The following is a 26,880-nucleotide window of genomic DNA, read 5'->3' on the forward strand; positions in this document are numbered from 1 at the left end:
ACTTTCTTCTTTCTATAAATCCCCTTCCTTTATCTGATGTTTACTATGTGAATCTTTGCCAATAAAGAAATAGTTATTTGAAAGTCATCTCAGGTTTATTAAGCTTTTAAATTAAGCATGTAAATAAAATATATATGAAGTAGGGCCTCCCCTGGCGGCGCAGCAGTTGAGCGCTGGGCTGCTAAGCTGCCTGCAGTCTCTGCAGCGCCAGTTCGATCCCCGGCCAGCAGGTGAGGGTCCCATATGGCTCACAGACCTCTTCTGCCACCCGCTACTCCCCTCAGCAGTGTACTTCTTCGTCAGTCTGCCTGTTCTGCTCCCTGCTCTGGCTCTGGTGAATTCTCTCAACCTCCCACACTTCTGACTGTACCCAGTGCTTGTGTAAATAAATAAATAAATCTTTAAAAAAAAAATATATATATATATATATATGAAGTAAAACTGCCCAAATCCTTGTTTTTCAGTTGGAGCTGGGAGCAAAATCTAGTAACATAACAGCTCCACAGCAAAGCACCATACCAAGGCTCTATCACAGCTATTTAGCAACACAGTCCCCATAGTAGAACAGTCTGTACATCTATGCTGCTATCTCAGTGCTTTGAACTTGAAGAAAACAGCTATTTTTCTTAAAAGTTAAAGTCCACACATAGCAGTAGTTTTTAGTGGGTGTGAAATCCCACTTGGGTCTCAAACAAAACCAAGGGGTTCATTTTTCTAGTCCTGACTCAGCTAGTTTTATGCTTATAACTTGACTAAGTCCTACAATTCCTTATCATTCTAAAAAATATAACCATCCCTAGCCTGGATTTCCAAGAGACTTTAAGGCTGAATTTCTTATCCCCAACACAAAAAAGAAAAAAACAAATCTCTAGACAATGTTCTAAAAACAAACAGCTAAGTTAGGAAATTGTCAGGCAAAACCCTAACACTTTTTTCTTATTTAAGTCACTTAGGCAATTGTTCATAAGCAGCAATGCAGATAGAACCAGAAGATCTAAGTTCTAGCTTTCCCCATGGATAAACTGCACAGCCATGGTCAAATTATAATCACTCTCTGCTTCAGTTTCTTCTGTGAAATTGAGAAGGCTAGAAAAGAATGAGAAATCACAAACAGAAAGCTAGGTAAAAAGTGTGAGCTATGTGGGGTTCACATATGTGGGGTCTGTTTGTTTGTTTGGTATATGCTGTTTCATTTTTTATAGCAATAAATTTATTGTGAATAATTGAAACTTCATTTTGAATGACATGCTATTATTATAAATAACATTATAAAATATAAGCAAATATTTACTTAACTGAGTATACAAATAAATATTTAACAGAAAATACTAAATTGGGGCTTCCCTGGTGGCTCAGGGGTTAAGTCTCAGTGCTCTCATGCTATCGCCACTACCTCCTGAGTTCGATCCCTGGCTACGGAGCTAACCCACACATGGTGCAGCAAATCTTTCCTGTCTTGCCCACTGCTCCCCTTAGCAGTCTATTTCAGTAGATCTGTCTGTCCTGCTCCCCACTCTGTCTCTGGTGAACCTTTTCACCCCCTGCACCTCTGGCCTATACCCCAGTTCTTGTATGCATAAATAAATAAAAACAATCTTAAAAAAAAGAATATACTAAATTACAATGATAACAAATATTTAACTGAATAATCTATTAAAAACTTAAAAAAAACCCTAACAGAACAGGCTTTATTACACAAACTTTAAAACCAGCCCTTGAGGGGCCTCCCCGGTGGCGCAGCGGTTGAGCGTTGGGTTGCGAAGCTGCCCGCGTCCTCTGCAGCGCCGGTTCGATCCCCAGCTGCTCCCCAGCCACCGGAGGAGGGTCCCACATGGCACGCAGACCTCTCCTGCCGCCCGCTGCTCCCCTCAGCAGTGTGCTTCGGTCCTTCTGCCTGCTCTGCTCCCCGCTCTGGCTCTGGTGAATTCTCTCACCCTCCCGCGCTTCTGACTGTACCCAGTGCATGTATAAACAAATAAATAAATAAATAAAACATGCCTCTATTAAAAAAAAAAAACAAACACTTAAAAAAAAAAAAACAGTCCTTGAAAGCTAACCATAGATTTGCAGCTTTCAGAGGGAGAAAGGGATGGATGAAAAGGGGAGGAACATATGGACTATGGTGAAGCACTAGGAACACGCTGATGGTGGGAAGCTGCAGTGACTATACCTAAGGGGGGAAATCCTATACTGCCAAAATATCAGCACACATGTAAAACAGTGTGTGCTTCAACAACAATAACTTAAATTTAATTAATTAATTAAAATAGACAAAAAAAAACAAAGAATTGCCTTTGTTCTAACCTATTCCAGGTTCTGTTCCTCCTCATTTGAATACTCCTCTGCTAGGGGAGAGAAGGTTCTAAACCAGATAATTCCTTTTATATTTTTTAACATTATGAAAAATTTCAAAATTATATAAAAGTAACAGACTAGTATAATGAATTTCCCATGTACCTAATCTAAACCTATCTTAAATAATTAGTAACTCAGGGCTAATCTTGTTTTTTCATTATCCCCTCCTATTCCCACATTATTTAGAAGCAAATTATGCACATCATATCATCTAATTTATCGTGAACATAATAACTATGCCATTATCATTCATCTAAAGTAGTATACTATTTTAGTAAAAAAGAGTGTTCTATTTAAAGCTATTCAAATTCTATAATTAACATAAATGTGTTTTATATTATATTTGTTTGAATGAATCAGGATGTAAACAAGGCCCAAGAGTCTTCTAAAAGAAATGAAAGATGTTGCTTCTGGAGAGTAGCATATAATGGAAAAAGAACATACTGGGTATTGATTGCTACTCCACATCCTGACACCTACCTTACAGGATTGTTGCAGTTAGTTTAACAGATATATTTATGTATCTTCATGTAGATTAATAGTAAAATGTAAGATATATTAATGAGTGAAAAAATTAAACCAAAATAAAACTTGTTCATGTCTAAGAACTATGGAAAATTTTAAGAGATACCAAGCTCTTAGAATCATTCAACTTAGAACTAAATGGTCATTACAAAATTACATGACAGGTTTGAAACAGTAGATCTGAAACCTGACCTAACTGGACAATAGAAATAAGGAAAATTATGTAGTTAAACTACTTCAAAATGCATAGAAGCAAAGACTATTTATATTTTCTTCTTTAAGTTACCCTCTATAATATTCCAATATAAAAATTTTTATTACAAATGACATGTAACACATTCATATAGAATAAAATCACTCTGAACCTATTTCTGACCGTGTGTGAGAGGATAATGGACCCAAAGAATCCTAGAACTTTAGGGGGGTTAGAGATCATCTAACTTACTTTTCTCATTTTAGAGAAGAAAATTGAGAGCCCAGAGAGAACACTAGAAACTAGGACCTTAGAGAAAGTCCTAGGAATCTGGGTCTCTAACTCTATGCAGAGAATGATTGGACATGGCAGTCTGTAATAGATTTTTTAAAAGGACCTTGGTCAATGGTGAGGAGAATGACACATGCATGGTCACCAGCTTCCCTTTCACGTCCTAGGCATGGAACTATGACAAAGGGATATAGCGCCTTTCACTCTTTAGAATTTCACTTTCTAACTTATATACCATGGTCTAGTTAAATTCTCAAATTCACACTTTTTTACTCAGTCATCTCATTCCCACAAAAATGAGAAAACAAAAAGCAGAACTGACTAGTATCATTATATTTCACTTTTCTGAGAGCTGAAAACAGTAACATTTTCTCCAGAACCCTAATGTCTCCTTTTTTCATGGCCAACCAATAAATAATTTGAGGAAGACAATAAAAATGACCTAATTCCTATTTCAAAGGACAAAGCTAAACCTTAGGTTATTTATAGGTTTTGTGTCAGCCTTGTCCTCATCTCCCCTCCTTATACCTTGGTTAGCCTTGTCTTCACAGAGAGAGGATCCCATGCATACTCTGGGCCAAAGGCTCTCACAGGATCTCTCATTTCTACACTCCAAATGCAAATAAACTAGTTCATGCCCAAGCACCTCTCTTATAAGCATCAAAAATATTACTACCGACCCCAGGTTTCAAATAGCCCACAGTCATATGGGGAAAAAACGTACTGGCAATAAACATGAGGGTTAAAAAAAACAAAATTATCCAAATATGAAAGGAGCTGATCTAAATCTGAAGGGACACTATCCAATTTCTGTCAAATAAGTGGCCAAGAGTTAAGAATAGGTAATTCATATAGAAATAAACTTCAAATAGTAAAACACTTGAGAAAATGCTAGTAATGAAAGAAATGGAAAAAACAAATAATAAAGGTGCCATCTTGTCAAATAATTAGGAAAATTAAAAAGAAATTAGAAGATTCAATGTAAGATATAACAGAGCTATAAAACTCAGTCTTTCTATGAGTAGGACTTCTTTCATGAAAATACTCAGAAAGAAAAACAATGTTATCAGTATAAAGATGATCAAAGTTGTACTACATATAACAACTTAAAAATTTTAAAAGAATAAAGCATGGCCTTCTAATTTTTTTTTTAAGATTTATTTATTTATACATACAAGAGCTGGGGTACAGACCAGAGATGCAGGAGGTGAGAGGATCCACCAGAGACAGCGTAGGGAACAGAACAGACAGACCGACCGAAACACACTGTGAGGGGAGTAGCGGGCGAGATAGGAGAGGTCTACTGCGCCATGTGGGTTTCTCCCTGGCTGGCTGGGGATCGAACTCGTGCCACAGAGGCTGCGGACTGCCCCACAGTATGGTGCTTAACCCCTTGCACTACCAGGGAGGCCCAGGCCTTCTAATTTTTATAGCACCATAATAATGATAAATATATAGGCAAATGCATGAAAATTTTGTATTAAATTATGCTAAATCAACAAAAGGAATCAAAAAAGCATGGTATATTAAGCTATTTAAATTATGTACATATAATGATAAAAACTAGAGGAGGTCAGAAAGTTAGGTAAATAGTGATTTTATGGTAAAAAGTTTTCCTGTTCTTGTTAAACTGTTTTGTTACTCTTGTTTTCACTCTTTTATAGATGTAAACACAATTTTGGATCCCCTGTGATTCTGTATATCCCAAGGCAAAAAAAGGATCCACTGGAATTTCCCAGGTGACTTTTCTACTAGGGCAGTCAGTGACAACAGGTCTAAGACCAGAGTTGATTCACTGCTTTAGCTGTTTCGTAGGGAGACAAAGTAACTCTGCAATTTTTAAGAAAATAAACTAATTCTCCATTTTAACCCCCAAGAGTTGTACAAGTTCAATTTCATAACAGATTTCTGTTATTAGGTACAGAATTTAATATATACCAAGGTAGGGGGAAGAGAGCAATGTACAGCATAGCTCACATAGTGACCAAACAGACAGTGTCCCTGGTTAGCTTTAGATTCAACCTATATATTCTTCCTCACTGTGCCTATATATTTGCTTGTTCTGGACAGTGAAGAACAGCAAATAGCTCCTCAAGCTCTTTTCTAACTGGTATCTAAAGAACCAGATGAATCCATCAAGTTACAGACAAGTAATTTAGTTTTCAAATATTTCCCAGGCACAAGGCCTCTCTCTCCATTTCAGAGCTCCTGGATAGAATCCAAGAAGAGCTCATATCATTACATATTTATGTGTGGAAGATTCATGGTGGCCCCGTAACTGGCCACTCTAGCCCATTTGCACCAAGTTTTAGAGACCAGTGGTAAACAGGTGGAGAAAGCACAAAGGATTACTGAATCCAACTGCCTTCACTTGGATTCTCATGAGGAGAGGGCTCCTTGGACCAGCTGCTATCCACATCCCCTGAACAGAAGAGAAGGAGAGAATGGGGAAAGAAAGAGAAGGGGGGGAGGGGGGAAGATGGGAGAAGGAAAAAGGATCAGGAGAAGGAACGACTATGTTTAACTGGCTTATTTTAGGAAAAGAGTGTTTTCATCAGCAATTAAGGCAACGGGAGAGAAAGAGATTCACATGTTGAAGTGATATTTACCATCTACATCCTGGATAATTTCAGAAACATGATGGTTTGGGCAAAGGCAGAGAGAAAGAGCTGAATGAAGAGAACACAATTATTTGGGGGGGGGGATAAATCTTTAAGACCAAGTGCATATTGGAGTATTTCCAATTAACTTCTTGTGAAGTCAGCTTACATCATGACCCTCCAACGATAATGAATACAACAACCTTTGTGCAACCCTCTCACAGATTGCATAAGAGTTGGTCTGGGTGACCTATAAATTATGGCAGGGGCCTCCCCGGTGGCGCAGCGGTTGGGCGCTGGGTTGCGAAGCTGCCCGTGGCCTCTGCAGCGCCGGTTCGATCCCCGGCTGCTCCCCGGCCACCGGAGGAGGGTCCCACATGGCGCGCAGACCTCTCCTGCCGCCCGCTGCTCCCCTCAGCAGTGTACTTCAGTCCTTCTGCCTGTTCTGCTCCCCGCTCTGGCTCTGGTGAATTCTCTCACCCTCCCGCGCTTCTGACTCTACCCAGTGCTTGTATAAACAAAACAAACAAATAAATAAATAAAACATGCCTCTATAAAAAAAAAAAAAGACTTTATTAAAAAAATTAAAAAAATAAAAAAAAAAAAGAAGTGCCGGTAAGTTAATTCTGTGATTACAACAGAAAAGAGTATGACCTCTGCTCTCTTTCTTGGATCATTTGCCTATGGGAAGCCAACTGTCATGTTGTTAGCTTCCTATGGTGAGGTCCACACTGTAAGGACTGAGACCTCTCTCTCTGAACAATAGCCTGTAAGAAACTGAGGCTTCTTGGCCTCCCTGGTGGTGCAGGGGTTAAAGTCTCAGTGCTGTCAAGCTATCATCAGCCACTGCAGCCTGAGTTCCAGCCACTGTGGCCTGAGTTTGATATTTAGCCAAGGAGCTAACCCACATGGCCCAGCAGATCTCTCCTGTCTCACCACCTGCTCCCCTCAGCAGTATATTTCAGTAGATCCACCTGTTCTGCTCCCCACTCTGTCTCTGGTGAATCCTCTCACCCTGCACCTCTGGCCTGTACCCTAGATCTTATATGCATAAATAAATCAAAGTAAATCTTTAAAAGAAACTGAGTCTTCTTATCAGTAATCACATAAGTGAGCTGGAAATGGATCCTACAACCCAGTTCAACCCTGACTTTGAATGTCTGCATCCCTCACTGATATTCTGAGAGACCCTAAGCCAGAACCATGTAGGCTAATTGATTCCTAGATCCCTGATCTTCAGAAACTATGTGAAATTAAAAAAAAAAATTAAGCTGCTAAGTTTCATGTTACGTAGTACAGATAACATAATAATATAACATCAAACTAAACAAGTTTGATGGGAACTGTACCATACTTTATATACTGGTGAGGAAAAGAATCATCTTCAAATTAAAAGTGGTCTACTGCCCAAGATATCACTAAAAGCTAAGTAAGGCTAAAGGAGGGACTCTATCAAAGAAAATGACTTGTCCTTCTCTTCCAACATTAATCTTAGAATTGGTATCATCTAAGAGGACCCATCAGAAGAGTTCAACACTGTTCCTTTCCTCCCACTAATTATGTTATCTAGCATACAGCCATAGACATGAGATTAGTAAGGGTAGGTTTCACTAGCAAGACACTATGAGAGTTTTATTCCATATCAGAATAGTCAAGGGTTAAAGTTGAGACAGCAAACTTATCCTCAGAGATATATGCCTGGCACTAAGCTGAGATTCACAAGATTCTCCCTGAGTTTTCCTTACCTCTAAATGCTGGGATGACTGATACTCACTGAATGCCGATATTTGTATGAATAAAAATGAAGGGATTTAGCAAATCTTGTTCCTGCACACAGTTGTCAAAAAAAATCTGACCTTTACAACAGGAAAAAGAGAGAGGATTTAAAGATTTAAAGAAGAGGCAGTGACTGTCTGATATATAACAAACCTTTGAAAAATTATGAAGCAGTGAAAATCCCCTACAGGTCCCAACAAAATGTGTCCAATTTGCATTCCAGCAAAGCTTTCCATACATACCATTTGGCTCCTGTATGTACTTCCAGGCAAATAAATCCGAGGAATAATCCCACTGGGACCTATGTCTGATCCTTAATATATTACTGCTCCACAACTCTAGACCAGGCTCCACAAACTGCCTTTTTGGTTTCAAATAACTAAATCAAAGTCATCCGGATAAGCTTTGAAAACAGGGAATGTGAGGAGTGGTTTAATGAATGTTACAACTCAACCTATTACGGACCACAGTACATTATTGGGAGAAAAAGGGGGGAAAAAACTCACACTTTTACATTCCCAAATCCAAACACACCTGTCATTCAACCACACCTGACGATAAAGCCTTATTCAAAGCCTGACTTTGATCAAATGGTTAAGATGCACTTGCAAACCTACACAACCGTGGTGGGGAGGGGGAAGAGTGAAGTGGAGGGAGTAAAAGTCAGACTATAAACTGGTCCAAACTCATTTTTTAAAAGGCAATTAATAGAAGGATTAAACATTGAAATGTATTGATTTAAAAATAACAAAAAAAATTACAGTAGCAATATACAATTTTTCTAAAAGTTAAAAAAATCTACCATCCAACACATAAAATGCAAAGAACAGAGATAAGAAAAAAAGGAAAGCTATATTTATAGAGAAAACTAGAAGCTCAAACATTTGGTCATAGAGAAAACTAGAAATACAATCATCTAAGATACCAGCTAGCATCAATACACCACACACACACACACACACACACACACACAGAGTAGAAATTGATGGACTAAAAAAGAAAAGGTAAAGAAAAGTTAAATAGGAACTCAATAATTTGACATAAGACTTTAAAATAAGAAAACATGGGCCTCCCTCATGGCCTAGAGGTAAAGTCTCAGCACTGTCAACACGATGGCCTGGATTCTGAGGCTGATCTCCAGTCAGAGAGCTGACCCACATATGGCACAGCAGACCTCTTCTACCTCGCCCACTGCTCCCCTTAGCAGTGTATTTCAGTAAATCCACCTGCTCTATTCCCCACTCTGTCTCTGTTGAATCCTCTCACTGCCCCCTACCCCCCCGTACTTCTGGGCCACACCCCAATTCTTCTACGCAAAAATATACAAAATCCAAAATCTTACAGAAAAAAAAAAAAACTGCCAGATAGCAAAAAATGCAAACATCAGAATTTTAATATCTGTACATAATGTCATGTAAGTAATAAAGGAATCAATGTATAAAAAATATCAGTCACTTATTAGGAATTAGCATTAACCAGCAAGTTATTCAGCAAACAGGAAAGATAAGCTGGCAACCTGCAAACAAACTGAGCCTCCTGTATAGGCAGCAAGACCCAAAACACTGCCTGCTCCAGGATTATGATTGCAGATGAAACCAAAAATACTGTCATTTAAAGAACCAAAGGGTAATGGACACTTTTTTTTTTTTTTGGTAAGGTAGATTTCCTCTAGGCAACCCTTGTCAGTTGTTATCACTGCACTCATTTTTCAGCAAAAAAGCTAGAACCTCATTTACCTTGTAAGTCCTAGAAGAGCCATCCAGCTACTTCAAAAGAAGCATGTTAGGAGATCCACAGAAGGTATTTTATCATCAAACTCCTAAACAATTTCAAAAGCATTTAAAGCTATTTGAAACATATGCACACACACGCACACACACACACACAACCACAACATCAAAAAACAAACCAGAAAATAACAAGTGTTGATGAGAATGTGGAAAAACTAGAACCCTCACGCATTGCTGTTGGGACTGTAAAATGATTCAGCTGCTGTAGTAAACCGTTTGGCAGTTCCTCAAAATTTAAAGTGAATTACCACATTACCCAGCAATTCCACTCCTTGGTATATATCCAAAGAATTAAAAATAGGTACTCAAATATATACATACACATATATTCCTACCAGCATGTTTACAATAGCTAAAAGGTGGAAATAGCCCACCTGGATAAGTGGAAAAACAAATTGTGGTATATACATATAATGGAATAATAAAGAACCATAAAAAGTATTAAAATATTGATTTATACTACAATAAGTATAAACCTCTAAAACATTATGCTAAGTGAAAGAAACCAAACACAAAAGGTCATGTATTACATGATAGCATTTATATTAAATATTGAGAATAGGTAAATCCATATCAAATTGGTAGTTGGGGATAAGAGAGACCAGGAAGCAACTACTTAATGGGAGCAGGGTTTCCTTTTGGGGTGATAAAAATGTTTTGGAACTAGGTGCCTCCCTGGTGGCACAGGGGTTAAAGATAGCGCTATCAAGCTATCATCAGCCTCTGTGGCCTGAGTTCACTCCCTGACCAGGGAACTAACCCACATGTTGCAGCAGACCTCGCCTGTCTCACCCGCTGCTCCCCTCAGCAGTGTATTTCAGTAGATCTGCCTGTTCTGCTCCCCACTGTCTGGCCAATTCTCTCACAGCCTGCACCTCTGGCCTACACTCCAGTTCTTGCATGCATGCATAAATAAAAATAAATCTTTAAAAAATAATATAAGCTCTTCTGGAAAACCATAAACAACTTCCAGTTAAATCTTGTGTTATCTCCTTCTGTAGCTTTTTCCAGAGATAAGCAATCATCTTGTGTGGTAGTGCAAAGAGCTCACTTTGGATTCTTGCAAAAGTGCAGTACACCTGGTAGCTTTCTGTTCTGTCAGTGAGCAGACTTCCACTTCCATTGAAGGCTTACAGAATCTGAGTTTCTTCAGCTGGCCACAAAGTCCTTGAAGAAACTATATCTACTGAGATCTCATGAAGATTTTTACATTATTCAAGACCATAGTAAGGAACTTTCCCCTCCTTCATCATAGCTCACTGTTGTCAAGAGACAAGTACTTCAGTGACTTATATCTTGGATTCTGAACAAGAGATCCTCTTCCAGTCTTTTCCCTTACATAAAGACAGTTTCAATCTCGCCAATGATAGGATTTTCTGGTAGAAGCATTCTGAATCATCATTCTTCATACTATCATTTTCTCTTTCAAATTGTTGAAGCAAAAGCATTTTCAGAGTATGAGATCCATTCTGTGATGTTTAATACCTATTCTATTACCATCTTTACTTCTTTTTTTTAAAGATTTATTTATTTATACAAGAACCGGGGTACAGGCCAAATGCACGGGAGGGTGAGAGGATTCACCAGAGACAGAGCAGGGAACAGAACAGGCAGACTGACTGAAATACACTGCTGAGGGAAGCAGTGGGTAAGACAGGAGAGGTCTGCTGTGCCGTGTGGGATTCTCGCCAGCCAGCCAGCCAGGATCAGACCTGTGCTGCAGAGGCTGTGGACAGCTTCACAGCGCTGCGCTCAACCACCTGCGCCACCAGGGGAGGCCCATCATCTTTACTTCTATCAAAAACCTCCCATCCTGGGGCCTCCCTGGTGGCGCAACTGGTTAAGCACAGCTCTATGAAGCAATCGGTGGCCTCTGCTGCACGAGTTCGATCCCTAGCCAGGCAGGGAGCAACCCACATGGCAAGGCAGACTTCTCCTGTCTCCCCGCTGCTCCCCTCAAAAATGTATTTCAGTCAGTCAGCCTGTTCTGTTCCCCACTCTGTCTCTGGTGAATCTTCTCACCCCCCACATCTCTGACCTGTACCTCAGCTCTTGTATGCATAAATAAATAAATCTTAAAAAAATATTTTATTTATTTATGCATACAAGAGCTGGGGTACAGGCCAGAGTTGTGAGGGGTGAGAGGACCCACCAGAGACAGAGTGGGGAACAGAACAGGCAGACTGATTGAAGTACACTGCTGAGGGAAGCAGCGGGTGAGACAGGAGAGGTCTACTGCTCCATGTGGGTTGCTCCCTGGCTGGCCAGGGATCAAACTCGTGCTGCAGAGCTGCAGATTGCTTCATAGTACCGTGCTTAACCCCTTGCGCCACCAGGGAGGCCCAAGATTTTACTCAGCTTTTTACCCAGCCTCCTTTTGGGAAAAAATCAGGCTATTTTAGCCTCAGACTTAACCAAAGAGGGTAACATTCACTTACTACCAAGGAGTCCCAAACTAGCCTCTATGCTCACAGCTATGTATAATAAAGCATAAACTAAGAACTATTCCCTTTCCCATTAATTAAAAAAATAAACTACTGGGGCCTCCCCTGGTGGCGCAGCGGTTGAGTGCTGGGCTGCGATGCTGCCCGCAGCCTCTGCAGTGCCGGTTCAATCCCTGGCCACCAGCGAGGGTCCCACATGGTGTGCAGACCTCTCCTGCCACGCCCGCTGCTCCCCTCAGCAGTGTATTTAGTCAGTCTGCCTGTTCTGTTCCCTGCTCTGGCTCTGGTAAATTCTCTCACCCTCCCGCACTTCTGACTGTACCCAGTGCTTGTATAAATAAATAAATAAATCTTTTTAAAAAATAAATAAAACTACTTCAATAAAAATGGCTGCTAATGATATCAACAAACTGTTTGCCCTCCATTAGCTTACATTGGAACACTTTAAAAGTTACCCGAACCCAAGCAAAATCTTCATAACTACTTCTCTAGGCAAGAGGTGCTCTTTCCTCCCTTAAGATCTGATGGTTGGTATCCAAATACTTTCCATCTTCCTGAGATGATCTTTTAATAGTATCTAGGATCATCAGTAACATACTACTCTACCTCCTCTCATGCCTCCTCCTCACTCATCTTCTGGTTAGAGTGTACAGACTGAGTTGTTGACATATCTTGCCGGATTTTTAATTTTTCTATTACCTCTTAGCACTACAGAATCTATCTTGGGCAGAACCATCCTAGACACTAGAACTAAAATTCTCACATGCATTCTTCCCAGATAGTTACCTGCATATGTACTATAAATAGCCTGACTGTGTCAGTGTATATGCCATGGTTTTAGGGCTTCATGTTGAAGCCAGATAGCTAACAAGAGGAACCAGGGAACAGCTTGTAGGCTGCCGCTAGAGAAGCCGGCTCACTGGACAGATAACCCAGGATTCTCTGAAATCAGCTCCTTTGTTAGTCATAGCCAAATCACAAAGAGAAAGGGTGTTCCCCATAGGATTATAAATAAAATAATAATGCTAATTTACATTCAAATAAAAAAGAAAGGTTCAGAGACAAGTAAATTTATATTCACTTCAGTCTCATCCTTCTGCAAATGATTCACCTGAAGGTTAATAATAATTTGCCCTCATCCACACAAAAAGCAAACAAATAGTAACTTCACTATCTTTTTTTTTTTTTTTTTTTAAAGATTTATTTATTTATTTATACAAGCACTGGGTACAGTCAGAAGCACAGGAGGGTGAGAGAATTCACCAGAGCCAGAGCGGGGAGCAGAGCAGGCAGAAGGACCGAAGTACACTGCTGAGGGGAGCAGCGGGCGGCAGGAGAGGTCTGCGCGCCATGTGGGACCCTCCTCCGGTGGCCGGGGAGCAGCCGGGAATCGAACCAGCGCTGCAGAGGCTGCGGGCACCTTCGCAACCCAGCACTCAACCACTGCGCCACCGGGGAGGCCAACTTCACTATCTTTTTCCAAATCATAATCACATTTAATTTATTTTTTAAAGATTATTTTTATTTATTTATGCATATAAGAATGGGGGTGTAAGCCAGAGATGCAAGGGGTAAGAGGATTCACCAGAGAAAGCATGGGGAATAGAACAGGGATTTACTGAAATACACTGCTGAGGGGAGCAGCAGGCAAGACAGGACAGGTCTGCTGTACTATATGTGGGTCAGCTCCTTGGCCCAAATAGCACTCAGGCCTCAGCAGTGATAGCACAGAGACTTAACACCTACAACACCAGGGAGGCCCTCATAATCACATTTAAATGAAAGCTTTTACCAACTATGAAACCTTGATCCTAACCTGAGGAGAGTCTGAGTTTTATCTGTTAAAGGGGGATAAAATCCATTTTATGGGTTTTTATGAAACTTAAATGAAAAAAAATATGCAAACTGTCAAAGTCAAGATAAATGTAAAATGTTAATAACAGGGAAAACTTGGTGTGGGCTATATGGGAATTTCTTTACAACTTCTCTAGAAATCTAAACCTACTCCAAAATAAAAATGCTATTTAAAGGAGAAAAAAAATTATGCAAAAGCACTTTATAAACTCTAAAGTTCTAGTCAACTGTAAAATACTGCTAATGTAATAGGTTTAGTCTTTTATGTAGATTATTGGTAGGTAGGCAGCCATCTTATGTAGGTCAAATAACAGAGATTACTGAAGAGTTCATTTTGATGTAGAAGAATCTAGCCCCCAGGAACAGTCCAGCTGTTTCCTGCCAGCTGGCACCTCATGTCTGACTTTCAATAGAGTTGATTTTCTTTGTATAATTATTTTGTCTCTTAACCTATCCATTTTATTAAAAGAATTGCTACTAAAAAAAAAAAAAAAAAACAAGCTCTATGCAGGTATGTACTTTAAGCCTGCAAAGAGTGAACTATAAGGCATTGGTATGCCTATTTATTAGGTCCAGTTCCTAACTGATCTTTTACTCCCAACTTCAAATGTAGAAACAGACAGATACCCAAAGATAAAATACAGCAAATGGACCCAACCACTGCCAACTCCTGTTATGCCCTGGAAAAAAAAAAAAGAAGAAAGCAAGAGTCCCAGAAGTTCAGGAAATTGTTTCTCAGACGAAAGACAACACTTCCTTTCCCAGAACAATCCATCTCCCACACTGACATCCTGCTCCTGCTATATTTACCCAACCCAAATCTGCCGATGATATACTTCCAGCTGCATTCATGCCACATGGTCCTGTCACTCAGCCACAGCACTCAGAGGGGAATCTGTCCAGAGGACAGAGCCTAGAAATCACTACACACTAATCCATGCTTCCTCTACCAGTAGCCTTCAGAGTAAAGTGAGACAAAATACGGACAGTATTACTCTGTTTATTTTGGAAATGACTGGAGAGACAAGAGGTATTTCATTTTATATAGTTGCTAATTTTAACTGCTCTCATGGTAGCCAATGGAGGAGCCTGAACAAGGGGTTCAAACAGGTTAAAAATAGCTGTTAATATTAGTTGGCCAAAAAGTATCACTAATGGCCTCTTCTACCCCAATTTGCGAGGATCAAGTTTTCAAATCATCTTATTACAAAGTAAACCCTTCAGTATGGGAGGATGGATCAAATGAGTCAAGATTGGGAGCATTTCATTAACCTAACTTCACCCTACCTCATAGAACACTTTACTGAAATGGAAAAGTCCTAAATATTGGAATGGATAGAGGTAAATTTTAGTACTGACTCCCATTTTTCTATTTTTGCAGTCCCATATTCTTGATTCTTCCTTTCCACTCTTACCCCCATTCCAAGTCCTTGTCTTTAGCTTCTTTATGTTCATTCCTCCTTACTTTTTTGTCTCTCTATTAGCCTTTCTTATCTCTTTTTCTCCCTCAACAAAACATAACTGATAAGGCTTTCATTAGTTATGTCATATTATTAGACTATTATCCACAGTAATAACAAAAAACCTTGGACTCTATAGTAATACCTTTTTCTCTCTGCCTCTTCTTACAGAGGCTCACTCATGCCTATTGATAAGGTCCTTCAAAGAAAGAAAAGACAAAGCAAAAATGCAGAAAGATAAGCAGGAAAAAGAGGAAAGGGTGACAGTAAAGAAGAATGGGGAAATGCTTTTTAACCTTTTCTCTTAAAGCTCCTTGATGATGGGCATTTCCAAACTACAGATTTTAAAAAACTTAAGTTCTTAATGAACTCAATCAGGCTTGAGAATAAAAGCTGAAATATGATGAATTAACACTGCGACCCCACTTATTAAAGGAGGAGAGAAAAAAGGTAATTAGCTTTACATGTATGTTTCCAGTCTTACTTAGAAGAGAAGCATTTGGCAGTTCTCCTTCCAGCTCACCTGTGACTATGCAGGTGTTTCTCTTTTTTCCTTTCTCCTTTTCCTAATAAACCGGACCTTTTAGAATGTAAAAAAAAAAAAGGGGGGGCCTCCCCTAGTGGCACAGCAGTTGAGCGCTGGGTTGCGAGGTTGCCCGCAGCCTCTGCAGCGCCGGTTGGATTCCCAGCCACCAGCGAGAGTCCCACAAAAATAAATAAATAAATAAATAAATAGATAAATAAATAAATAAAATGTAAAAAGAGAGAGAGAGAGAAGCATTTATGCTGTTGACAGAATGGGAAACAAATTCCACTGGTCAATAATGCCATATTCTAGGAAATTACCAACCCTTTGGTCAAGCCTCAGTGAGATACTTTTTTTTTCCCCCAATTTTCAAAACTCTTTTTAGTTAATAGGTTTTGTTTTGTTTTTTAAGTAGCACCACCAATGTCATAAAGAAACACAGATCTTTAGGGCACACAATTATGTTTCTTAAAAAGAAGAGAAACTTGGGGCCTCCCTGGTGGCGCAAAGGGTTAAGCACCGCACTATGAAGCAATCTGCAGCCTCTGCAGCACAAGTTCAATCCCCAGCCAGGGAGCAACCCACATGGCACAGCAGACCTCTCCAATACACCCGCCGCTCCCCTCAGCAGTGTATTTCAGTCAGTCTGCCTGTTCTGTTCCCCACTCTGTCTCTAGTGAATCCCCTCACCCCCCCCCCGCATCTCTGGCCTGTACCCCAGCTCTTGTATGCATAAATAAATAAATCTATAAAAAAAAAAGAAGAGAAACTTGATACAAGCAAATTATGAAGACAGTTTATGTCCTTTAAGAACATGTATCTTAAGCAACTACTCAAAAGCTATCACTTCAACTCAAAAATGGTTCAGGTAAAAATCACCAAATATGTGATAAATGTAATGAGGAACAATATAAGGTCTTAGAGTGTCTCCCCACAGACTGCTTTTGAGTTCCACCGGGAAACAGTGTCTATCCAGTGGAAAAAAAACAAGAAAACGTCTTAGGTAATCAAAATAATAACACAAACGAAGGCTACCTCCATGTGTGATATCAGAAGGGCACTCTACCAGTAATGGCATACAGATTCATGCCAGACATGCATAACCTTAATCTTACCATAAAGAAACATTAAACAAACCCAAAATGAAGGAAATTCTCTTCAAAAAAAAAAAAAAAAAGTCTGAAGAAGACTAAAGAAACATGACAACTAAATGCAGTATGTGATCCTTGACTGAAGGGGAGCAAATTTATTATTGGGACAATAATCATTGTTCTCGGGCCTCCCCTGGTGGTGCAGCGGTTGAGCGCTGGGCTGTGAAGCTGCCTCTGCAGTGCCAGTTCGATCCCTGGCCTCTGGGTGAGGGTCCCACATGGCACGCAGGCCTCTCCTGACACGCCCGCTGGTCCCCTCAGCAGTGTATTTCGTCAGTCTGCCTGTTCTGTTCCCCGCTCTGGCTCTCACCCTCCCAAGCTTCTGACTGTACCCAGTGCTTATATAAATAAATAAATAAATCCTTAAAAAAAAAAAATCATTGTTCTCATCAATGTACCTTAACAAATTAGAATGTAAATAGAAAAATACTGTGTCAATGAATGTTTAATTTCTTGAATTTGATAACAGTACTAAGATTATATAAGAGAATATTCTTGTTCTTAGGAAATATACACTTAAGTATTAAGAGGTAAAAGAGGTTATGATATATATAGCCTACTTTCAAATGCTTTAGAAAGAAATTTTATACATATATATATATATATATATATATGTGCACAGAGAGAAAGAATAAAGGCAAGTAGCAAATGGGTACATAGGACACCTCTATACTATTCTTGCAATGTTTCTATAAGTTTGAAATTATTTCAAAATAAAAAAAACTTTTTAAATTCACCATCAGTTGACCTGACTAAAAGACTTGATACCAATTAGATAAAGATGAAATGGAGATCAACTCACACTCTAGCACTAAAACAACTTTGGGTAGTGGAATGAACCAACTTTTTCTTTCTCTTTAAAACTTTTGAAGGAAGAATATTACCAACATAGTTTCCCACTCTCTGCCTCTGTTATTGCATGCACACAACCTAGTTTTGTTGGCTTCTGAGCATGTAGTTTACCTAGGACTACTCAGGACCCTGGCAAAATCTCCCATTCTCTACTAAGTACAGCCTCTGCTCATTTCCTTCCTTATAGAGAAGCTAGAGAACAGAATGAGTCTTTAAAACCTCTGAAATGTGACTGATTAAGATGCTAATCTTGGGCTCACTTGGGAGGATTAATGAGTCATATTTGGATTCTGGCAACAGAAATCCATTTTCCCTTGACTATTTTTCCCACAATGCTTCAGTCCAGGTGAGCATAACCAAGAACTTCTCTTCCTAAGCAAGAGGGAACCAAGGTCCTCTGCCAGAGTCACAAAACTCTGGTCACAAAAAGTTTTTGGCTATAGTCGGTATTAATGATGTATCTTGGATGTAGGAAAAAGATCAAAGGAGAAAGAATTGCATTTTAAAATCAGAACACATTAAGATATCAAGCAAATGATAAGTGATCTATTTTTACTCCAAATCCTATCCAGAGTTACATGGGCTTTATACTTTTTCCTCATATGAGACCCCAGGGCTAAAGACAAAGCGTTGCTGCTAGAAACACTCATGTTATTTTTGCTATAGAAAAGGACTCTCCTCACTCTTTTAGCATCTTTACTAAATAGTCATTAAAATCTATGTTCATGCTGCTAGACTTCAAGATCGTAACAGCTGCGCCAGAAGTCCAAAGCCAAAAGGACTCCAGTGCAAAACTTAATTTTATTAGAAAAGGCAATATCGTCTACGGCCATACCACCCTGAACGCGCCCGATCGTCTGATCTCAGAAGCTAAGCAGGGTCAGGCCTGGTTAGTACTTGGATGGGAGAAAAGGCAATATCAACAACCATTGCTATCTTATTCTCTGGTACAGTTTTAGTCAATTCAGTTCTGAGATGTATAGACTAATTAATCAAAGGTAAATGTAAATGGACTAATCAAGTCTTAAGATATCCAAGGCCCTGAAGCAGACAATGAAGTTGCCATGTACTTGGTCACTGTCAGGCAGCTAAAATTAGGCTAGAGGGTGGGGTTGCGTTGACAGTGCAAACACCCCTGCTGTTCTTCTAACCATCCTAAAACTTCTTTCAGCACACCAATGCATACAATTTCCTCAGATCACATGTGAAAGCTAAGCAAACTTCAGTGCATGGTTATCCACTCAAATTCTAGAGTTTCTCAAAATCACCAGACCGCCGGACCCTAAATGTTATGAAGACAAGTTATCAGTCTTCATAGAATGTTAACAGTGTTTTTAGAATATTATCAGTCTCCTTGAAACTAGATCTCTACTGGGGCCTTAGTGGTGGTGCAGGGATTAAGTCTCAGCGCTATCAAGCTATTACCAACCAATGCAGCATGAGTTCAATCCCTGGCCAGGGAGCTAACCTACAAATGGCACAGCAGACCTCTCCTATCTCGCCCGCTGCTCCCCTCAGCAGTGTATTTCAGTAGATCTGTCTGTTCTGTTCCCCACTCTGTCTCAGGGGATCCTCTCACCCCCTGCATCTCTGGTCTGTACCCCAGCTCTTGCTTTAACTATTCTTTTAAAATTTTTAAGTTGTTATATATAGTACAACTTTAATCATGGTGCGACAGACCTCTCCTGCTGCCCGCTGCTCCCCTCAGAGTGTATTTTGTCAGTCTGCCTGTTCTGTTCTCCGCTCTGGCTCTGGTGAATTCTCTCACCCTCCTGCGCTTCTGACTGTACCCAGTGCGTGTATAAATAAATAAATAAATCTTTTTAAAAAATAAAATAAAATACAAGAAATATATATAGAGAGAGGAACAAGTTTAAATGTTACCATAAGGGTACAAACAACCAGAATGTAGAACATTCTAAGATAAATGGCCTGGTCTTTTCAAAAGTCAATGAATGCCATAAGGGAAAAAAGGGGGGGAGAAAACTTATATTAGATTTTAAAAGTCTAAAGTATAACTAATGTAATGAAATAAGAATTTTACATTAATTTTGGCTTAAAAAACTAGCTACAGTTGGGGCCTCCCCTGGTGGCGCAGCGGTTGAGTACTGGGCTGCAAAGCTGCCCACAGCCTCTGCAGCACAGGTTCAATCCCCAGCCGCCGGCGAAGGTCACATGGTGCAACAGACCTCTCCTGCCGCGCCAACTGCTCCCCTCAGCAGTGTATTTCATCAGTCTGCCTGTTCTGTTCCCCGCTCTGGTGAATTCTCTCACCCTCCCGCACTTCTGACTGTACCCAGTGCTTGTATAAATAAATAAATAAATCTTTAAAAAAAAAAAAAACTAGCTACAGCAACAGAACTGCGTATTAATTAGTATTGGTAAACTATTGTTAAGTTTCTTAGGTATGATATTGGTACCATAATTTTGTAGGAGAATGTCCTTATTTAGGATGTATGCTCAAGTATTAGGATGAAATGTCAACATGTCTGCACTTATTTTCAAATGATTCATGAAAAACTACATATAATGAAATATATGTGAACACTTCACAAATATATAAAGAAGCAAATATGACTAAATTAGTAATTTTGACTTAAGTATGAAATATAGGTGCTCACTGTAGATTCAGGTTTTGGTATGTTTGAAATCTTTCATAATAAAAAATTGAGGGAAAAATGCTACATGACCCTTTCGAATAATAATCACAATCCACTAATGAAATATAACTCGCAGTTTGAAAGATATCACTAGTCCATGGTAGAGTAGTCATAATTTAATTAATCTTAGTTCTGACTTAACTATCAATTTTGAACCAGTTTTCTTAAAAGTATTGCTTGCCCAAAGAGAACAATGAACCTTCATGAAAAGGCTCATGTGGAATGAGGTGTTTTTATTCTGTAATCCCTTGAAATGATTCTCCCAAGTTTTATATATTTTTTGCCAATAATAATTCACTTTACTTGAAAAGGAGGAATAATCAGTAGAAAAAAATCCCACCAGTGTCAAGGAATTTCATTTGTCCTTTTACTTTTAGGCGATTTTCTCCAGTTCAGGACCTATCACAGATAACATTGATATCCTTTTGATCCTTTCCCCACTCCACCCCCAATTAATGTCCCCAATTACCCTATGCTTTCAGTTCCCAAGCTGCTTTCCAGGACACCTGGAAGTAAGCTGCATGGCTGACTGCAAAAAATTCTTTGCTTCCACATTACATCTGGCCCTGCCTTTCCACCAAATGAAATGCCAATTTATTGCCCTCTGATGTACAGTCTATCGGGCCTCTTTGGAGGTCCCCACTTCACAATGGGCCAGAAACCCAAGGCCATTTGTGAGTTCCACAAATGGGCAAGTAATCGCTCAATAAGCGTGGGACAAGGAAGGTCAGTTGTGATGTGTGCACATGTGGCAGCCCTTCACAACTCAACCTACAGGGTAACAATGATAACAGAAGACTGGTGTTAAGAAGAGGCATGCAATGAGAAGTCAACCAGGAGTGCTTGTCCATTAAGTTCTTCAGGATCTCCAAAGACCAAAGTAAAGAAACAAATGTCTCAAAACTGCTAAGAACCATCTTATCTCCCGGTTTCCAGAAGTAAAACTGAGAGCTTATGGTAGTTACTGCTCTCCATCTACCACCCTTTTTTAATGAGATGATCTGAGTTGGAATCATCTAACATTCATTTTGCTCTGTACCCAGCTCTGTCTTTTAATAAGTGCCAACAAAGAAAAGACAAATATACTCATCTGTACCACAAACATATCCAATATCGTTTTAAAATTAAGGTGATCAATTAAGTATCTTTGAGCATGGAGAAATGATTAGAGGGAGGGGGGCAAAGCTTTGACAAATAACACTTCACTGTCTTTCCTAATCTAAACTACACATTGAATTTCAAACATTTGGCTTCTTTTGAACCCCTACTGGCACTTGCCCTGAGTTTGAGTGGGTGGAAAAGAAGAAAGGGACTCTGCCCGCCTTCTCGTTAAAAACAAAGCAGCAGCTGTCTTTCCCTTCTTTTTACTCATCGGACTGCTGTCATAGCAAGTGGGGTGTATACCCAGAGAAAAATGTCAGGCCTCAAGAGGTAGCTATGCTAAAGAGGACAATGGCAATGAGAGCAACACCAGCAACTTTGACACCTGTCACTGTCACACTGTTCCCTAACCTCTACCAGAAAGAAATTAGGTTCCTTTCCCTCTGCTTTCGAAAATCAAGCTATTAAGATGTCCTTTTTTCCACAGTCCCCTTTCAAACACATGTAGTGAAAAATGTGCCAGATGATTAATTTCTATGGCTAAGAGTATTTGAACATTAAGGAGAGAAAAAGGGAGAGCTGAGTACACAAGAAGCCAGACTATACAGAGTCACTTCTTCTCAAGAAAGCTTTCATTTTCTAAACTGAAGGCAAACAAATATTTGGAAGAACACCTTGATTTCAAAATGTCAAGTGAAGAGGGTTCATATTATTTAGGGAAGGTCCCAATAAAAAGAAATGACAAAATAAAGTCATTAGGACATAGGCCTGTGGGAGGCCTATATTTATATGTTATTTATATATTCCTGGGGCAAGAGAGTAACCTTTATTTCCTCTGTCAAATCTAAGGCCACTCAAGTTACAAAGATTCTAAAGTGCCAAAGTTAATCTGAAAAATTCAAGTCACATCCTAATGTGTTGTTCAACAGTCTTCCATTGTGGCCTAAGGGTTAAGTCTCACTGCTATCACCACTGCAGCCTGAATTAGGGCTACCCGGCCAGGGATCTAACCCACATATGGTGCAGCAGACCTCTCCTTAGCAGTGTATTTCAATAAATCCACCTATTCTGCTCCTGACTCTGTCTCTAGTGACTCTTCCCACTCCCTGCACCTCTGTCCTACACCCCAGTTCCATGCATGAATAAATAAATCTTATTTTAAAAAAGCTAACATAGTCTTATATTTCATTAGAGAACAACAAAGTAAAAAGGGCACAGGAAATAGACACTATATAAGTATGACCAACCTTGTCTCTTTCAACACTCTGCCCATTACATGAATTTTTCTGCCAAAGTTTAGTCTCTTTCTTTCAGTCTCTGAGTAAGGCCTCTACTGGAATGAGCTCACACGCTCATTCCAAGTGAGACAAAACTAATGACTCATTCAACCTTTTTTTGATATATATTGCTTACTTTACTATTCCCTAAACTATAGGTTCCTGTAGAAAAAAAAATGAAAGTATGTATTCAATCAGTATGGGGGCTAACTCTAGCAAAAAAAGTTTTTTCAAATAATGTAGACTTAAATAATGTAGACTCAAATAATGTAGACTTAAAAAGACTCAATATTTTTCCTGACTGTTACTAAAAGCTCTTTTCCTTGTAACTCCCATCTTCCAATTGAAACACATTAAACTTGAGGTCTCAGATATCCTTGAACAATTTCACTTTTACCTAAAAGGCTATTTCTAAAAGGCCTAGGCCAGACAAGTGTTTAGTCATAGTTCTTCCCAGGTTGGTTTTCAGAATTTGTTTAAATGTTCTCTGCAAACCTCTGGAGGTTATGTGGATTCAAACCTCCTAGCTCAGACTCTGAATTCACAAAGCTTGAGACAGACAGTACCCTTACAGGTGTGTTTGTCCAGGATAAACTATATTTAAATAAACTCCTGATACATTCACTTTCTCTTGGCACCTGCTTCTCCCTCTTAAACTCAAGCACACTATATCTTGCTGTCCAGGTAAGCTCAATAAAGAAATACCCTATCCCTCAGAGTTACTCTGTGCAAGTTTAAAGACCAAGACCAAGGAGCCAAGGAGGCAGGCAGCCTAAATCTGGTGGCAGATAACCACACCAAAACATCACTAATCACTAATTAGAGCCCCTTCTACAAAGCTCCACTGGATGAAGGGTACTAAGGTTTAAAAGGACTTGTCTAGTCTGAGAACAAAGAGATCAAAGACCACATACCATGTCAGCTAGGATTCTTCTAAACTGTCTACTGTCTTCAGAGCAGTATCAAGTAACCTGATATTTTACTTTCTCTTCTATCCCCCTATCCTATGCCACAGACCTTACCACAGAGTCTAGCTATGAGCTTAATGATAACTCCAATATGCAAGAGCCCCTATAAGAGCTCTATAAGGATAAAAGGAAACATATCTTTGCAGTCTAAACTCATGGCAGGACTTAGGCAGAGGTAAGGGAGAGACAGTGGTCCTTCTGCCCCTAAGGCCAGGACATCCCAGTCCTGCAGGCAGCACAGAGTTAACTACCCACCCGCTTTGAGAAGCACAAAGGTACATCACTGCAACATGCCTAACATTTACATTGCCTCTCTCTGCTCATTAAACAGGTTTTGGTTAAATAATGAACAAACTGTATTACAGACTCCGATGAGAATTCCAAAATTATAAATCAACTGGGAAAGCCCAAAGGGGCAGACAGACAGGGAGGGGGGAGAAGGATAATATTGACTAATATAAAGGGCGCAGCTTGACAGTGGATATTCCTGCCACACCTGATCAAACACACTCCGTGGGGGGAGGGGAAAGACAGCAAGAGAGGGGAGATGGGACAAGACAGCCTGAAATTTGCATCCGGAAAAGATTAAAACGGATTCTTTGGGGATAGAGAAAATACATAATATATATTACTATAAATGCAAAACTGTACTAAAAGCTAACTCAAATGTCAAAGATTACAGCTTGAATAAATTTAAATATAAAAGCCATGTGCTTCCTTGAGTTAATGAGAGAGACATAAAAGGACAAACTGGGCCAGGAGACTGAACAGAGCCTTATGCTGCCTTTGCTGGGTAATGGGTTCAAAGCACAGCAGTAACTACAAGGGCTTCCTCCATAGCTCTGAGTCCTGAGAAAGAACTGGTAAAGCCTATCATTTTTCCATCTTACATTTACTGTTTTTTTTAAATTAAGGCATAATTCATATGCCATAAAATACATCCTTTTAAAATGTACAATTCAATAGTTTTTAGTATATTCAAAAATTGTACAATCATCACCAGAACATTTGATCATCACAAAAAAGAAACCCTGTACCCATCAGCAATCACTCCTTGACAACAGCCAATGAAACCCCCATTTCCAACAATGATATTCTTACCAACAAATTAAGCAGTGTAGAAAATGCAAACAGCCTTGAGACCAAGCCCAAGTCAGCTTCATGAAGTAAACTGAGTAGAATCCTGCCATACCTACTCCAATCTAAGTACTACACCATTCCCAGTCACAAAGCATGGGCAGTTCCTTTAGTTTCTCTCTCCAAGTTCAAAATCCTTTCCCAGCCTTCCACCATTAACAGGCTTCCAAGAAAGCAGTCCTCCTGACACTGCCAATCAGAAAAAAATCTGTTTGTTCAGTAAAAGAAATAAGAAATCAGTCACGGATTACAGAGTTCAGGACCACAGGGGCAGTTGCCCCATAAACCTGCTCCTAAAAGCCATCATTGTGAGGGTGTGTGGGTGTAGGTCAAAACTAATCAGAATATCATGAAATGCTCTATTTTGGGTTCATTCTGCCATTTTCTCAAGCAGGTAATATGCTAAAATCCAAGAACAATGAGACAACATAGGCACCTTTCAACATCTGCCACAGCTACCGGTCTCTGGAAAACACTAGCCCCTTCTTCCTTGTTCCAGTGAAAAGTTTGCCAACACCCAGTTATGCTCCTAGTACCAGTGAGAGAACTAGCCCTCAGTACATTCTGGTTTTATTAGTTTCAAGCAGCAAATAAACTGTATTCCTAACCAAGGATGTAAGAAAATTAGGCAGTAGACTCAATTTTGATAGCTCTTAAATGGTCTAGGGACCACAAGCCCTGGACTGCACCACTTACCACTTACACGGTCTCTGAATTGAAATACTGGGACATGTCTGGATATAGAAAATGAATGTGGGTTATAGACTAGATTGCAAACAGGCAATGTGGCTGTCAAGATAGCATTAACATCTCAGCTTAACTTGTTTAATTCTCTTAGTATCTCTTAAAAAGGTAGTACACTAAATTCTTGCCCCCAAAAAGAGTTGTAAATTTCTATTCATTACATTTTCTTTCTGGAATATGTAAGCTTTATCTGTTAAGTTAAAAAAAAAAAAAAAAAAGGAAAAAACAACTGTGCAAGCAGTCAACTTTCTACAGAAGCCAAATCACTTACAGTACAGGTCATAAAATAAAAACATGCCAAGTTGTAGCCCTGCGAACTAGTTAACAACCAATTCTTCTACACTTGATCCTTCTTAACGAACATTTCCAACACTTTTCAATTGAGTGAAATTTGCTCCTTTAAAGAAAATATATAGGGAATTTTCCTTAAATAGCTTCAGTCGAAATAGTCAAATAGCTTATGAAAAGTAAAAAGGATTTTTTTCTGTATTTCTCACAAAAGAAATTTGTTTTGTTTATTTGGTTTGCAAAACATAAAAAATATTTCAGTTGTGGTCCTATATATGTTCTAGCTAAAACCATACCTGGGATGAACACTGGAAAAATCCTTTATGGTCAACAGAGAAACACAGCTCACAGGATTTCCTTATCTCCCCCATTGAAATACAATGCTGTGACTGCCTCCTTCCCTAACATACATGTATACATAATGTAAGACACTTTCTGTGTAATTCTCTAATTGTATGAATAGAAGCAATACAGAACAGGACACTGAACCAGCATTAGGGTATTGAATTCTAGTTTTGGCTTCATCTTCTTAGAGTTTAAGTGTGACACCTGTTAAACCACTTAAAATCTTTCTGGCTTCAACTTTATTCATGAAAAAGAGAATATATGCCATGTCTCCCTCACGGGATTTTATAAGGTTCAATAAGGTAATAATGTGAAAGTGGCTTTAGGAATTCTCAACACAAAAATTTTATATAAGGTTATTTATTATAAGGAAAACAAGGGGAAAGGGACAAAAATATTCTGGGAATATATGAAGGAAGAGTCAGAGAGATGCATTATAAAGATATAAGGTCCTAAAAGCAACAATTACTTTCTATAAGGAAAGGGTTTTTGCTGCAAGTACTAAATACTCCACTTGTATCACCAACCACCTACCTCATGGCA

The 26,880-nt window shown here is 39.3% G+C and overlaps 1 protein-coding gene across 17 annotated transcripts in view; it reads right to left on the minus strand.

The window, feature by feature from the left end:
- The window catches only part of GBF1 (golgi brefeldin A resistant guanine nucleotide exchange factor 1), a gene marked incomplete at its 5' end in the record, with an annotated part of 98,191 nt that overhangs the window by 69,074 nt on the left and 2,237 nt on the right, over positions 1-26,880 (minus strand). The window lies entirely within an intron of this gene.

Source organism: Talpa europaea (genome assembly GCF_964194135.1).
Source record: "Talpa europaea genome assembly, chromosome: 10".
In the NCBI taxonomy this organism is placed as follows: Eukaryota; Metazoa; Chordata; class Mammalia; order Eulipotyphla; family Talpidae; genus Talpa; species Talpa europaea.